At 45.6% G+C, this 14593-nt stretch overlaps 1 long non-coding RNA gene across 1 annotated transcript in view; it reads left to right on the top strand.

The window, feature by feature from the left end:
• The first annotated feature begins 2639 nt into the window (after window positions 1–2639).
• The window catches only part of LOC137303950 (uncharacterized), a 30517-nt gene continuing 18563 nt past the window's right edge, over window positions 2640–14593 (top strand). The window contains exon 1 of the long non-coding RNA XR_010958489.1: window positions 2640–2741. This is a non-coding gene — a long non-coding RNA (uncharacterized lncRNA). The remainder of the gene's footprint in view (window positions 2742–14593) is intronic.

Raw genomic sequence — 14593 nt, 5'->3', positions numbered from 1 at the left:
GATCAGTTAATCTATTTTTGGTGCAATTGGTTGAATGTTGGCCAGGACACTCATAGAACACGCTGTTCTTCGATATCCTAGAACAAGCAGAACATGCAGGCATGACCTCCAATTAAAATCTCTGAAGGACAGCACCTCAAACACTGCAGCACTCCATACTCTGGACTACACTGAAGAGTCAATGTAACAACTGTGTCTTACCTTTATTCCAATCTTATGATACAGTAGGCAACCCACATGGAATTATAAAGACATTATAATGGCAAACAGTTTGGTATTTTTTAATTCTGATAAACAACTGCAAGGAAATAAACTGTTAGGAGCAGGATTTATTTTATGTAATTTGTATGCAGTCCATTTATATACAGTGAATTTTGCATCTTATTTTTTCCCGCTGCACTGAAGGATTCCTGAATAATTTGTAGGTTGCATCAGAAAAGACACTGGAGGTAATTTTAACTTTCGGCAATGGTATATAACAACAACTTGCATTTATGTAGCGCCTTTAACGTTGTTAAATCGTCCCAAGGCGCTTCAAAGGAATGTAAACTGACAAAATTTGACACCAAGCCACATCAAGAGATATTAGGACAGGTGACCAAAAGCTTAGTTAAAGAGGTAGGTTTTAAGGAGCGATTTAAAGGAGGAGAGAGAGGCGGAGAGGTTTAGGGAGGGAATTCCAGAGCTTAGGGCCTAGGCAGCTGAAGGCTCGGCCGCCAATGGTGGAGCGAAGGAAATCAGGGATGCGCGAGAGGCCAGAATTGGGGGAGTGCGGAGATAACGGGCTGTATCGGATAGGCCACCGTTTACGCACCCCGCCCATTCAAAATCGTTGGAAAGGAAAATCGGGCGGGGTGCGTGAAGGTCAGCCAATCCAATATCTCCCAATTTATGCCATCGCCGAAAGTTAAAATGTTCCTCACTGAGTTTTCGGGCTATGTGGAACACACCCATGCGAGAGAGAGCCTTGATAGGAGGGCATGTTGCAGCCGGGGGGGAGGGGGAGGGCGAAGCGAAGAGTCAGCACCTGGTGCGAGTAGGGAGGTTGGGGCCCAGAATGGCAGTTTGATGAAGGGATGGAACACCGTTTGAGGCCCAGGTGAGGGGGAGAAGGAGTGAAGCTGAGGCGAGGAAGAATTCTTGGTTAGGGGAGTGTATATATATTTTTGGAAAAGTTGCATTACAACATCACCCCACAAGCTTGATATTTTCAGAAAAATTAATCAGTTGATCTTTGACCTTATTGTGTGAGTGTGACCGAACCCCAAGAGTTGGAGGAGCAAGTTCAAAGGTTGCGAGCAGAGCCAAATTTGCAGGGGTGAGGCTAAAGGTACAGAAGCCGGTTACGAGTGAGTGTTCCTTCTTAACAAATTCCAATGAGAAGGACAGACATGATTTTAGTCAAGGTATGTCTGTCGTCAAAGAGAAAAATCTGTTTCACAGTTCAAATCCTGAACAATAAGAGGGTGTTACAAATGTTTCCCAGTATGAGCTTATTGGAAAGTGTATAATGGGAGACCCACTGTCGTTGCACTCAGCAAAGGCCAATAGAAACTGCACAAATGTAAACATAGAAACATAGAAAATAGGAGCAGGAGGAGGTCATTCGGCCCTTCGAGCCTGCTCCACCATTCAATATGATCATGGCTGATCTTCTATCTCAATCCCATATTCCTGCTCTCTCCCCATACCCCTTGATGCCTTCTTAAATATATTCAGTGACTTGACCTCCACAGAGAATTCCACAGGTTTCCCACCCTCTGAGTGAAGAAATTTCTCCTCATCTCAGTCCTAAATGTCCGACCCCGATCACCTTGTGTCAGGATGACTTGAAAATGGATTGCGAGAAGCATGCGAAGTGGAGCATTTCTTAATCTGTGGTTATCTCTGATGGCTGTTTTTCACAGTTATCACTTTTTCCTATGTTCAAACTGTTTTTATTTCAGATTTCCAGCATCCGCAGTATTTTGCTTTTGCTAAAGGGCGGGATAGGGGTGTGGGATGGTGGTTTGGATTCTAAGACTTGCTGCACTGCTTACCTTTTAAACATTAAACATTTGATGTCCTGTTTACTAAGTTTTATAAATTTCCAGAGAGCCTCGTCAAAATTGATCTAAAATCTGATGGGTGGTAACCCTACCTTTCTAGATTTTACAAGCAAAAACAATCAAGTGTAAAGAATGTCACTTAAAGGTAACCAACTCTATATAGAGATTAAGAAACTATATTTTGTGATTTGATTTAAGATCACGCAACTCATGACCTGACAATAAACAGAATTGGTGAGTTGTTTTTTTGCTATGAATTGGACTTCCATTTTTACCCCATTCACAAGCACATGTGACCACACTGAACCCAGCTTTCCATTACCAATGGGAGTTGGCAATGCAGACAGTGCAGTTAGTTTTATGCAAAAGAGGCCTACATGACCTCTTTGTTTACCCAGAACCCATTTCCGATTCCGTGGTGGGCAAAAGCTATGCCCATCTAGGTGGAACTGGGTCTTGGTTCTGCGCAGTCAGATTTCAGAATCAAACTGATGGTAAAACCTGGCTTTGATCTCTTGTCCTTGTTCAGAATGCAGCTCAGCGAGAGAATGGAGCCTGACTGATGATCCCTTTGTTCATTCACAGGTGATTTTCATGCCCTTAAAGGCAGAAGTGACATGGAAGAGGAGCCTGTTTACTTGTTACTGTGAAATCCAAGTGTACAGCTGGAAAAATCACTCAAATGCCTCACTGGTACAAGTGGATTTCACCTTTTCTTTTGTTTATGCAAAACTTTTGCACATGAAATGACGACTGTTAGTCATGTTCACTGATGGATATTCCCATATTTAATTCCCAATAATCTAGAAACAAGATTCCTGTCCATCTGACCACATTTTAGAACTCAAAAGTGAACTGCTAAACCAAATAACTGTCCAGCTTTTAAACTAGTTGGAGCGTTTGGGAAACGTCCAAATCCTTCCCTGTCACACCAAATAATTAGCATACGATTTAGCTTGTGGCAGGGTTCTCAGGCAAACAAACAGAGCTTAACAAAGTGTCAGCCTTGACTCAATGGTAGCACTCTCGCCTCTGAGTCAGAAGATCGTGGACTCGAGCACTGTCAGAGGTGCCGCCTTTCAGGTGAGACATTTAACTGAGGCCCTGTCTGCCCTCACAGGTGAACGTAAAAGATCCCACGACACAATTCAAAGAAGAGCTGGGGAGTTTTCTCTGTGTCCTGGGCAACAATTATCATTCAACCAAAATCACTAAAACAGATTATATGCTCATTTGTCTCGATGCTGTTTTTGGGACTTTACTATACACAAATTGGCTGCCATGTTTGCCTACGTAACAACAGTGACTACACTTTAAAAGTACTTCATTGGCTGTGAAGCACTCTGGGATGTCCTGAGGTCATGAAAGGTGCTGTATGAATGGAATTTTTTTTCTCTGTAACAATTCAAAAATATGAACCACTTCTTCCAACAATCAATCAAAACCCATGTCCTACAGGAGTTAAGATACATTTTTGCCTGCATAGCTTCACACTGTTTACATGTTACCAGACAAACACAATGGAACACTAACTCATTCAGGATACTGGAACCCTCTGCTGTTTAAACGTGTGTGGCCATTTGTAATTTAAAACAAGGAGCATCTGAAATTCATTTAAAATTGTCACAAGAAAATACACACATGAACAACGTGTAGTGTCGCTCTGAAAGGAGTGTGTGTGTGTGTGTGTGTGTGTGAGAGGGGGAGTAGCAAAATAAATCCACGAGAGGTTCAACCTGCTGCTGCAGATCAGCTGTCTGAGTGAGGCTTGCCTGAGCAACCCAATGCCAGTTACTGGGCTGAGCTGAGGGCACTAGTGGGGAGCTCAACCGTTATTTTTGAATAGCTGGACAGGACGACCGCTAATGAGTTTGGAAAGTTGGTTCGGGCTGCCTGAAATTCCCGCCTCCTCCATTCTGGTCTGAGCCAGAGAAGGTATAGAAAAGTCCACTGAGTGCATCGGATGAAATTGGCTGCAGCTGTGAGCAAAATTATCGTAGTTGGGTTCCAGGCTCTATATAACCTTCACCTTTATAGATTTATCCCTCGCTAGACTTGACTCTTCCGATTCTCTCCTGGCCGGCCTCTCATCTTCCGCCCTTCATAAACTTGAGCTCATCTAAAACTCTGCAGCCCGTATCCTAACTCGCACCAAGTCCCGTTCACCCATCACCCCTGTGCTCGCTGACCTACATTGGCTCCTGGTCCGGGACTGCCTCGATTTTAAAATTCTCATCTTTGTTTTCAAATCCCTCCATTGGTCTCGCCTCTCCCTATCACTGTAACCTCCTACAACACTCCGAGATCTCTGCGCTCCTCCAATTCTTGCCTCATGCGCATCCCCGATTTTAATCGCTCCACCGCTGGCAGCCGTGCCATCAGCTGCCTAGGCCCTAAGCTCTGGAATTCCCTCCCTAAATCTCTCCGCCTCTCTCGCTCTCTCTCCTCCTTTAAGACGCTCCTTAAAACCTACCTCTTTGACCAAGCTTTCGGTCACCTGTCGTAATATCTCTTTATGTGGCCTGGTGTCGAATTTTGTTTGAAAACGCTCCTGTGAAGCACCTTGGGACATTTTGCTACGTTAAAGGCAATATATAAACGCAAGTTGTTGTTATGCTCATAACGAGGGTTGGGACTAACTGATTGCGTCGTAGCAATCATGAGTAATTAATACCTGCTAGTATTTGGTTTGACTTGAGGGTCATTTTGATTCCTGGATTCATGTTCTGAATGTGATTTCTGCTCGCACAGTTTCTACCAGGCCAGCAGGGTTAAAATTGCTCCTCGAGTGTTGTTGGCATGACCCATCGGTGGCTATCCTCCTTGGAGTTGGGAGAAATGAGGAGGTAAGTGGGGGTCTGTTTGGAGTCGAGGTGGCTTCAAGGTCTTCAATTTCTCCTGAAAAATTGGAGTTTGGAAGCAAGTTAGCCTTCTGAGACCAAATAGTTAATACCTGAACAAGGCAGTCAGCAGTACTCATGGACACTGCTGTTGATTGACCAGCCAGCCTGGCCCACTGATGGAACCCGGAGACTGGGAGCTGGGATTCACTCAGCTCCAGATAACCCTGCAAACCAATTTCCTCGTGGGCTGGTCTGGGCCTAGTTGGACGAGAAGCTTTTCACTGATAGGCTGCACATATTTACCTGGTTAAACACCACCCATTCTCTTGAACACGCGCAGAGAGGGCAGGGGTCCCTAAAACTTGGCTTTGTGAACCTGTGCCTCACCTTTCTAGTCTTGGGTTAACTGGCCCTGTCTCTATGGGGAGAGAGTCTGCACTCAGTATTGGGCAAACAGAAATAAGGACATAGCTTTCTCCGTCGCTTGGTTCAGAGGTTCTTCAACACATTGGTGGGTTTCCAGATATGTCAGGCACCCAGCTGACTAAAGTGTCGGTCGGCTATTTCACCACAGGATGCGTCACGGCCAAGCACAGCCCCTGTTGTACCTGATGTCCACACATGTGCATTTATAAGCAGAATATGTCGGCGTCACAAGTGGAAACCCCCTGATCCTTTCACTTCTTTTTTTTAACCCTCTCCGCACTCCATTGCTGAGAGCACCGAGCCCAATTGTAGCAGTACTGCCACCCCCCCTGGCTAACTCAGCACCAAACAGGAATCAAAAAAACTTGGGATCTTCCTGATCTGCATGGCTTACACTCACACTGGACAGTGCATTCACCCTCTCATCATCAGGGGAGCTCTTATTAAGAGGAAGCAGTTGTAAATCGGTTTTACAAAGGAGCTTTCAACAGCTGTGCACCTCTGTGGCCTGAAGTTACCTCACACCCATTTGTTGTATGGCCTGTACCATGAATCACCCATTAACAGCTCGCCGCCTGTAATAAAAGCCTGACAATGCGTCAATAGCCCATTCATACACATTGCGAGTAAGATGGCCTCTGATTTTATTTCAATAGAACAGATTATTAATAATTTTCCAAATGAGTTGTCTGACACGCAGCTGTCAAATAAAATTCCTTCACAATCTATGACACTGCCGATTACAGGTCATTCCACTCAAACACAAGCTGCTTCCCAGCAATTTCCCAATGTGTACCAAGTTCTGGATCAGTTAGTAACAGTAGAAAAGCAAAGTCCTCCTGAGAGCACTTTTGATTAAGAGCACTTTTTTTTACGGTTAGGAAATCTCGGTCTTGGGGAGAAACAAGGGAAAGGAAATTAATCACAAAGGAAAGACATTCAGTCAAGTCTGGAATTAGTAGCTGAGGCTTTAAAAAAAAACATGGCTCTGCTTGCTTTGCCCCAGTGCACCTGGTATGAATTAAGGGTCATTGCTGCTCTCATAAATACCTGGCACGTTTTAAGACAGTTATTAGTATTTTTTTCCCCGATTTTCTTCCCTTATTTTACGAAGGTCCTGATTCTTACTGGAATGCTGTTCGATGGGAACCACTAGCTTGCCGAAATGGCCATTCTTCATGTGTGCTCCTGGACGGTGAGTGCTGGCAAACTATTCAACCATGCAATACACCGCAGCTGAGCCCAATCCGGTCCTCACCAGATGTCCGCCCATATGCACTTTGTAGCAGGGGTCACTGAATAGCATTAAAAGCAGCAATCGAGCTGGGCTTTTTTTTCCCTTCCCAAACACAGGGGACTGAGGTTAATTGCAGCTGAGATCAGCTGACATGACACAGGCCGGGAACTGAACCTGGAGTGTTCTGTTTCTATGTCGGCGTTTTTACAATAGGTGTTCACTTTTTCCCAACTTGGGCTGCCAACCCTCCAGGATTGTCCTGGAGTCTCCAGGAATTAAAGATTAATCTGCTGGACGCTGATGAGAGCAAACCAGAAGAAAAATCATGAGGGCGTTAAGAAAAGTTGTGTGTTTTTTTTCATTTTCTTTGAACATTTTTGTTTATTAGTTGTAAAACTATTGGCGATTAGTTATAAAACTATTGGGGGGGGGTGGGGGGGAAGGCTGTTTAACCAGACGGGAGGTCATGTGATGGAAGCTCCAGGAATACATCCAACCAGAGTTGGCAACCCTAGGCTTGTGGAGCAGATTGAACTGCACGTATCCACTCTCCCTCACAGAATCAGAAATTTACGGCACAGAAGGAGGCCATTCAGCCCATTGTGCCGACTGAGAAAGAGCTACCCAGCCAAATCCCACTTTCCAGCTCTTGGTCCGTAGCCTTGTAGGTCACAGCACTTCAAGTGCATATCCAAGTACTTTTTAAATACTTAAAAAGTAAGGGTTTCTGCCCTTACTTTGAGGGTTTCTGTCTCTACCACCCTTTCAGGTAGTGAGTTCCAGACCCCTACTACCCTCTGGGTGAAAAAATTTCTCCTCAACTCCCCTCTAATCCTTCTACCAATTACTTTAAATCTGTGCCCTCTGGTTATTGACCTCTCTGCAAAGGGCTATAGGTCCTTCCTATCAACTCTATCTAAGTCCCTCATAATTTTATACACCTCTCAGCCTCCTCTGCTCCAAAGAAAGCAACCCCAGCCTATTCAATCTTTCCTCACATCGAAGATTCTCCAGTCTTAGCAACATCCTCATAAATCTCCTCTGAATCCTCCAGTGCAATCACATCTTTCCTGTAATGTGGTGACCAGAACTGTACGCAGTACTCTAGCTGTGACCTAACTAGTGTTTTATACAGTTCTAGCATAACCTCCCTGCTCTTATAGTCTATGCCTCAGCTAATAAAGGAAAGTATTCCATATGCCTTCTTAACCACCTTATCTACCTGTCCTGCTACATTCAGGGATCTGTGGACATACACTCCAAGGTCCCTCTGTTCCTCTACACCTCTCAGTATCCTCCCATTTATTGTGTACTCCCTTGCCTTGTTTGCCCTCCCCAAATGCATTACCTCACACTTCTGTGGATTGAATTCCATTTGCCACTTTTCTGCCCACCTGTCCAATCCATTCCTGCAGTCTACATCTTTCTTCCTCACTATCAACCACACGGCCAATTTTTGTATCATCTGCAAACTTCTTAATCATGCCCCCTACATTTAAGCCGGATAAAAGTGAACACCTATTGTAAAAACGCCGACTTAGAAACAGAACACTCCAGGTTCCATTCCCGGCCTGTGTTGTGTCAGCTGACCTCGGCTACAATTAGTCTCAGTCCCCTATACTTACAGACTACCGTCGCTCTCCATAGGTGAGGGGAGGGGGCTGACTGTGTGAGTCTGACGCTCCGGGCTATGGGAGATGACCAAGTGACTATAGGCCGAAAGCATTAGCTGCCCTCGAGCAGAAGAGCTGCTGCCAGAAGAGCAGGAAAGCTGTTTCCTTCCTGTGAGAGCAACGTCCAATGTTGCCCATCTCTGGGACGCAGTTTGCTGCTGTTGTTTTCCGAGCTGCTCATCCAAACCAGCTCAATGGGGGTAATTTTGACTTTGGGTAACAGGGTTAAACGGGCACTATCGATTCAGAAGAGATGTGTGACGGGCGGCTGAATCGAGAAGGCCCGTTTTACACTATCACCCAAAGTCAAAATGACCCCCCTCCCCTTGTATTTAGTGAAAGTGCCAGATCAATTGGCAAATCAAAAGACCCCAGATCAACAGCTGTCAGAACGACGGAGGCCGGGCCATTTACATTGGTGAATGCAGCCAATGGGAAAAGGACTGCATATTTGTTTTCATGTCCTTTTTACTAAAATATTTAAACTTGGGGCACATCATTGCTCAGTTCCACACTGACTCCACCCACTGATTAGTGATGGACTATTTTCTTTCCTGTGGAAACATGGCAGCACCTGGCACGACCCATTGGAGGAGCCATTGCCAGGCCCATACGCAGCCCCCCGTGCGACTCAGGTCCTGTTCTCTACATTTCATTTACTTTGAACACCCTGCTTCGAAGGTATAAATGTTGACGTGTGTTGGCATCCCGCCAGCCTCCGCTGGAGAGGACAATGCTTGGCATTAGCACATACCAACTCCCCCCCACCCCGCCAAGCTGGCATCTCCTAAGCAACATCCACAGTTCAAGATAAGCAGGGAGCCGCTCTGCTGATAGCGTTACATAAATGCCAACTCAGGTTACAAGCAGTCCCACTCCATGTGAACATGTCCTGCATCAGTCCCCCATTCCTTTTCTCAAATGTGGCCAGAAGCTCATTTAAGGAAGCCGCGTCATCGGGGGTTTGCTGCCATACATGACTGAAATGCCTTAAACCAGTGACCCTTTAAAGAAGGTGGCGGCCGCAATATAAAATCATTTCGAACGCAGAAGAGGAGGTTTTGTGAGATGACTGGCTCATTTAAGAGCTGATACTTTGGATTGCTATTTATAAACATGGTTGAAATATATATCCGCCCTCTGCTCCAGGCATTGAGCCTCTGCTGCATCCAGCACTGCTGATAAGAAATGTCACCCACGGGACTAGCGAGCAAATGCTTCAGTACAAGGCTGCTAAGGAGAATAATGGAAGCAAAGGACCAGATAGTTAAGGATGGCCATTTTAATGGGTTCAAGCATGGGGGAGACAACTGAGAGCTTTTTTTTTTGCAAGCAATTTTGTAGGGGTGAATGGGGACAGGGGGAAGGGGAAAGAACCTGCTATTTGTGCGTCAGCTCCCAGTTCCATACAGTGCACGTGGCTGGTTGTCTTACCACCTGCCACTGTCAACAGCACAGGGTTGGAGGGGGGAGGAAACACATGCAGAGCTAACTATGAAGCATTTACTTTGCTAAGCTTGCTCAGACTGCTCATGCGTCAGCACACTCTCACTGACACCAATTCATGATAAGTCTGTGGCCGGGTTCATCTCTGGTCAAGACGCAGGTGATTCTCAATCGGGGCCAGGCTTAGGAAACCAACTTGTTCCCAGTCAGAGGCTTTGGCCTGTAGATTGACACCAGTTGTGTGCTTGCCCACTGTGTGTGTGTGTGTGTGTGTGTGCATGAGTAAAGCTTTTGACTTTTAATGTACAGAAGTTTCCTGTTTGTAACTGCCAGGTGCACTGTTTGTTCAGGCTGTTGCCTGGTTACGTGTCCAAACAGTGGCACAGTGCACAGGACGGTGAAGGTGTGGTGTTGGAAAACTGAGATTGCTGCTGCCCTCCCTGGGGCTATTTAGGCTGCTGCAGTGCTCTCAATACTAGACAGGTTTCCTGACATTGTACTTTACTGAATAACCTGGAAATGTATATATAATATAGATAGACAGATATCAATTCCCCCTTAAAGCAGCTGTCTCCTAAAGGCAGCAATTTTGCATTTTGATTAAGCAATATGTGGGGGAAGGGAAAAGTTACAGAAACCCAAGCCAAGGGAGTTTTTCTTTTAGATAAAACGGACTTGAAAGACTTTTATTTACCACATACCACCGATGCATCTGCAAAGCACTTCACCTACAATGACTTACTTTGAAGCACAATGACTGCTGTTATGTAAGCAAGAATGGCGGCCATTTCATGCACAGCAAGATTCTACAAACAGCATTGAGATGAATGCCCAGTTAATCTGCCTTGGGCGGTTTTGGTTAAGGAGGAAAGCCGACCAGGGCACCGGGAGAACGCCCTTTGAATAGTGCCATGGGATCGTTCATATCACCCAAACTGGGCAAATGCCTTAACATCTCATCTGATTGATACAGTGTTAAGCACTTGTCCGTGTCTTTCTGGGAGAATGCTCACTGTATCTGTTTCGGTGCTGTGGCATGGGGGGGATGGCATTTGTATAGTGTCCATGTTGCATATAAAACCTGCTTAAAACTTCAAGCAACAGGCTGGATAGGCTGCACATGGGTACATGGGTACAGGGCGGGCGGGGGAGTGATTTTCGTGTTGCACGTAAATCGGGTGGGCTGGATGTGGACACCCAATGGCGTCAATGTGGGACCCAATTTATTTTAGTCCTGGGTCCTCATTATAATGTGGTCGGCAAGCTGCCACGGGGAAACATGCTCCAATAGCCAATCTAGAGGCAGGAAGTCAAAATGGTGGCTAATAGTGAAAGGCCTGCACCAGCACCTTAAAGGGGAGGGGTATTAGCATCAGGAATGAAAAGAAGCAGCACTTTAGAGCAGCGAGCAACGTTCTGGCAGAATCTAACAGCGGTAACTGCATTAAATTTGAACGCCTTTCAGGTGCAAGACCCACAAGCGACTGCCATAAAAATGTCTCCAAACGCTTCGTCCACCTTTTCCCCAACTGCAGCTAAGGATCCCTTTAATTGTTGCTGGAATTGTCCTCCTCCCGACTTGTCCGTCCATGGTTGGTGGGCGGGCACAGGGACTGGCAGGGGTTAGGCAGGCAGAGACGAAAATGGCATCGGGGGGGTTCTGATTGCCTCATCTGATCCCGATTTGCCTATATGGACGTTTCAAGGCGGGAGCTCTGCCTCAAGGATGGAGGTCCGGAAATTGGGATTCATGGCAACTCGGCATTACAGCAACACTTCCATCTGTCGCGTAATTTTGATCCCACCACTGTTCTATTTTTAAGCGCAAATCGGGAAGTAGGGACACAAAAGTTGCCCCCATGGAGTTGGCGTGTCTTCATAATCAGTAGCCCACCATATATAACACGGTGACAAAATCACAAGTGGGCCGAAATAGTCGGGTTACCATCCTACAGTCCCACTGTTAATGCTGTAAAACTGATGGTACTTCCTGCTGTGTATCTGACCTAGTCAGGACTCAAACTGTTCAGACTGCACCTTGAATACAGCATCCAGTCCTGGCGACCAAGAAACAAGAGAGACATTTCAGCGCTGGAGGCAGTGTAGAAAAGATCCACGAGGCTGACCCACAGTGTCAGGGATCTGAGTTATGAGGAGAGGCTTGGGCTTCTCGGCCTGACAAGGAGATGTTAGAGGTGTGATCTTCTAGAGGTGTATAACAACAACAACAACTTGTATTTATATAGCGCCTTTAATGTCATAAAATGTCCCAAGGTGCTTCACAGGAGTGATTATCAAACAAAGTTTGACACTGAGCCACATAGGGAGATATTACGACAGGTGACCGAAAGCTTGGTCAAAGAGGTAGGTTTTAAGTAGCGTCTTAAAGGAGGAGAGAGAGATAGAGAGGCGGAGAGATTTAGGGAGGTCATTCCAGAGCTTAGGGCCTAGGCAGCTGAAGGCACGGCCGCCAATGGTGGAGCGATTAAAATCGGGGATGCGCAAGAAGCCAGAATTGGAGGAGCATAGAGATCTCGGGGGGTTGTAGGGCTGGAGGAGGTTACAGAGATAGGGAGGGGCGAGGTTCTGGAGAGATTTGAAAACAAGGATGACAATTTTAAAATCAAGGCGTTGCCGGACTGGGAGCCAATGTAGGTCAGTGAGCACAGGTGTGATGGGTGAACGGAACTTGGTGCGAGATAGAATCATAGAAATTTATGGCACAGAAGCAGGCCATTCGGCCCATCGAGATAGTGAAGGGCATAGAAAAAATTAAGATGGACTATTACTTTAGATGGAACTGCGGGAGTAGAACAAGGGACACAGGTTCAAACTGGAGAAGGGTACTTTTAGGACTGATATCAGGAAATTTTTCTTCATACAAAAAGTGATCAACATGGAATAAACTTCCAAACAGAGTAATGGAGGCAAAAACCCTGGAATCATTTAAGAAACAATTGTAAGCTACAATGGGATAACTGTAGGCTCTCTCTGGATGGATGAATTGAGATGAGCTGAATGGCCTTCATTATCCATAATTGTCATATCAGGAAGGCCTCGGGTTTGATTCACGATTGCGACCAGATTAGCTGATGTCAGCCAGGTGTGGTGACACCCTGCAAGTGGTCTTAGTGTGGGGAGGGGAAAAATTCAGACGTGGCTTGCTCCACATTCTGATTGTAATGAACCGAGTCCTGTTAGTGTGTGTGTGTGTGTGTGAGAGAGAGAGAGAGGGGGGCAGGATTGGACTTAGCTATGATGCCCTCTGTGGTCAAATAGCTGGTTGACATTGTCAAGGATCCCACGTGAAGAATCGACTCCTTGCGTGAGATGTGAACGGGCTTTCAGCACCAATAGATTTGTGCCCCAGCACAAAGGTGCACCTTCAGGAGAGATGGGGAGAAAATTAAGGGGCAGGAAGACCATAAAAGTGCAACTAAATGTCAGTATAATCTTAGCATCATACAATTTTAAAGCACGGAAGAAGACCATTCGGTCCATCCTCCTATGCCAGCTCTCTGAAAGAGCGATGCACTTAATCCCATTCCCCTGTACCCTGTTAAATGTTTCTCTTTCAATTCATGCTAATAAAGTTAAATGGAAGCTCACTTTCACACCAGGCAGACAGCACCCAGCATGGTTGGGTGAGCTCTGTTGCATCAGTAAGAATTTGTTGTGGTTGTGTCACACTGCCGGGGGTCCTTCTTATCAGGACATAAAATGCCACTGTTAGTACAGTCACAATGCAGAACAGCCAAACAGTTACTCTAGGGATTGGTGAGGTGCCCGAGGACAACTCGTGTTTAGCCCACTCTGATCGTGGCAATCTCAATACTTTCATTGAGATTATGAAATATAATCTTTGTGCCAAAACACTTTGCAATTGCAAACATCAAGATAGGATTTGTGATTCCACCACAAATCTCTTATACTCACGCCCATTTTATTCACAAGCGGGATTTTTTTTTTGGCTTACAAGCAGGAAATCTCTGTGCACAAAGACCTTCAAGCAGTAGGCTGAAGAGGAGAATAAGAAATTGTAAACTGGCGGCCTGTTACGGATGTGATGTTTAGCAAAGTCGAGGAGAGTTTACAGTAGGCGAGTGTCACTGACTGCAGACGGGCGTCATTCCTGCAACTGACAGTCCTCTGAAATATAAAGCTGGGAAACTCTGGAGACCTTACTGGCTTTTGACAAGGTTCTGCATGAAAGACTTCTAATTAAGCTGAAAGCCATGGGAATCCAGCTTAGAATACAGGACTGAATATGAAGTTGGCTAAAGGACAGGAAACAAGAGTACCACTGAGGTGTATTGAAGGACTGGGGGAAGGTGTTGAGTGGAGTTCGGCAGGGGTCAGTGCTTGGACCTCTGTCATTTCTGCATGCCCTGAATATTGAAGCAAAATGCAAGACTGTTGTATTTGCAGGGAAAGCAGTAGAAACTGAGAGGGCAGCTAAGGATTTGCAGAAGGACTTATGCAAATAGGCAGACAGATGGTAGATTAAATTAAATACTGACAAATGCAAAGTGTTGCATGTTGGGCAAAGTAAGGTGCGATATAAGTACAAGAGAAATAGAATAGCTTTAAAACGGGTAGACTCACGAGGCAAATAGCATAGATGCATTTAAGGGGAAACTAGATAAGTACATGAGGGAGAAAGCAATAGAAGGATATGTCAAAAGGGTGAGATGAAGTAAGGTGAGAGAAGGCTCATGTGGAGCATAAAAACCAGGCGTAGACCAGTTGGGTGGAATGGTCTGTTGCTGTGCTGTAAATTCTATGTAATTCTGTGTAATAGTGCCGAGAGAATGTGGGAAGGGAATTTTTAGAAGCTAATAAAATGCTGGGGTATGCAGTTGCAAGAGTGGTTTACTGAAGTTATACTGAGTCTGCACAAAGCAATCTTGGAGTACTGTA

This window comes from Heptranchias perlo, chromosome 36 (assembly GCF_035084215.1).
Source record: "Heptranchias perlo isolate sHepPer1 chromosome 36, sHepPer1.hap1, whole genome shotgun sequence".
NCBI classification, from domain to species: Eukaryota; Metazoa; Chordata; class Chondrichthyes; order Hexanchiformes; family Hexanchidae; genus Heptranchias; species Heptranchias perlo.
The sequence above is the reverse complement of the archived record's forward strand: the minus strand, read 5'-3'. Positions and strand labels throughout refer to the sequence as shown.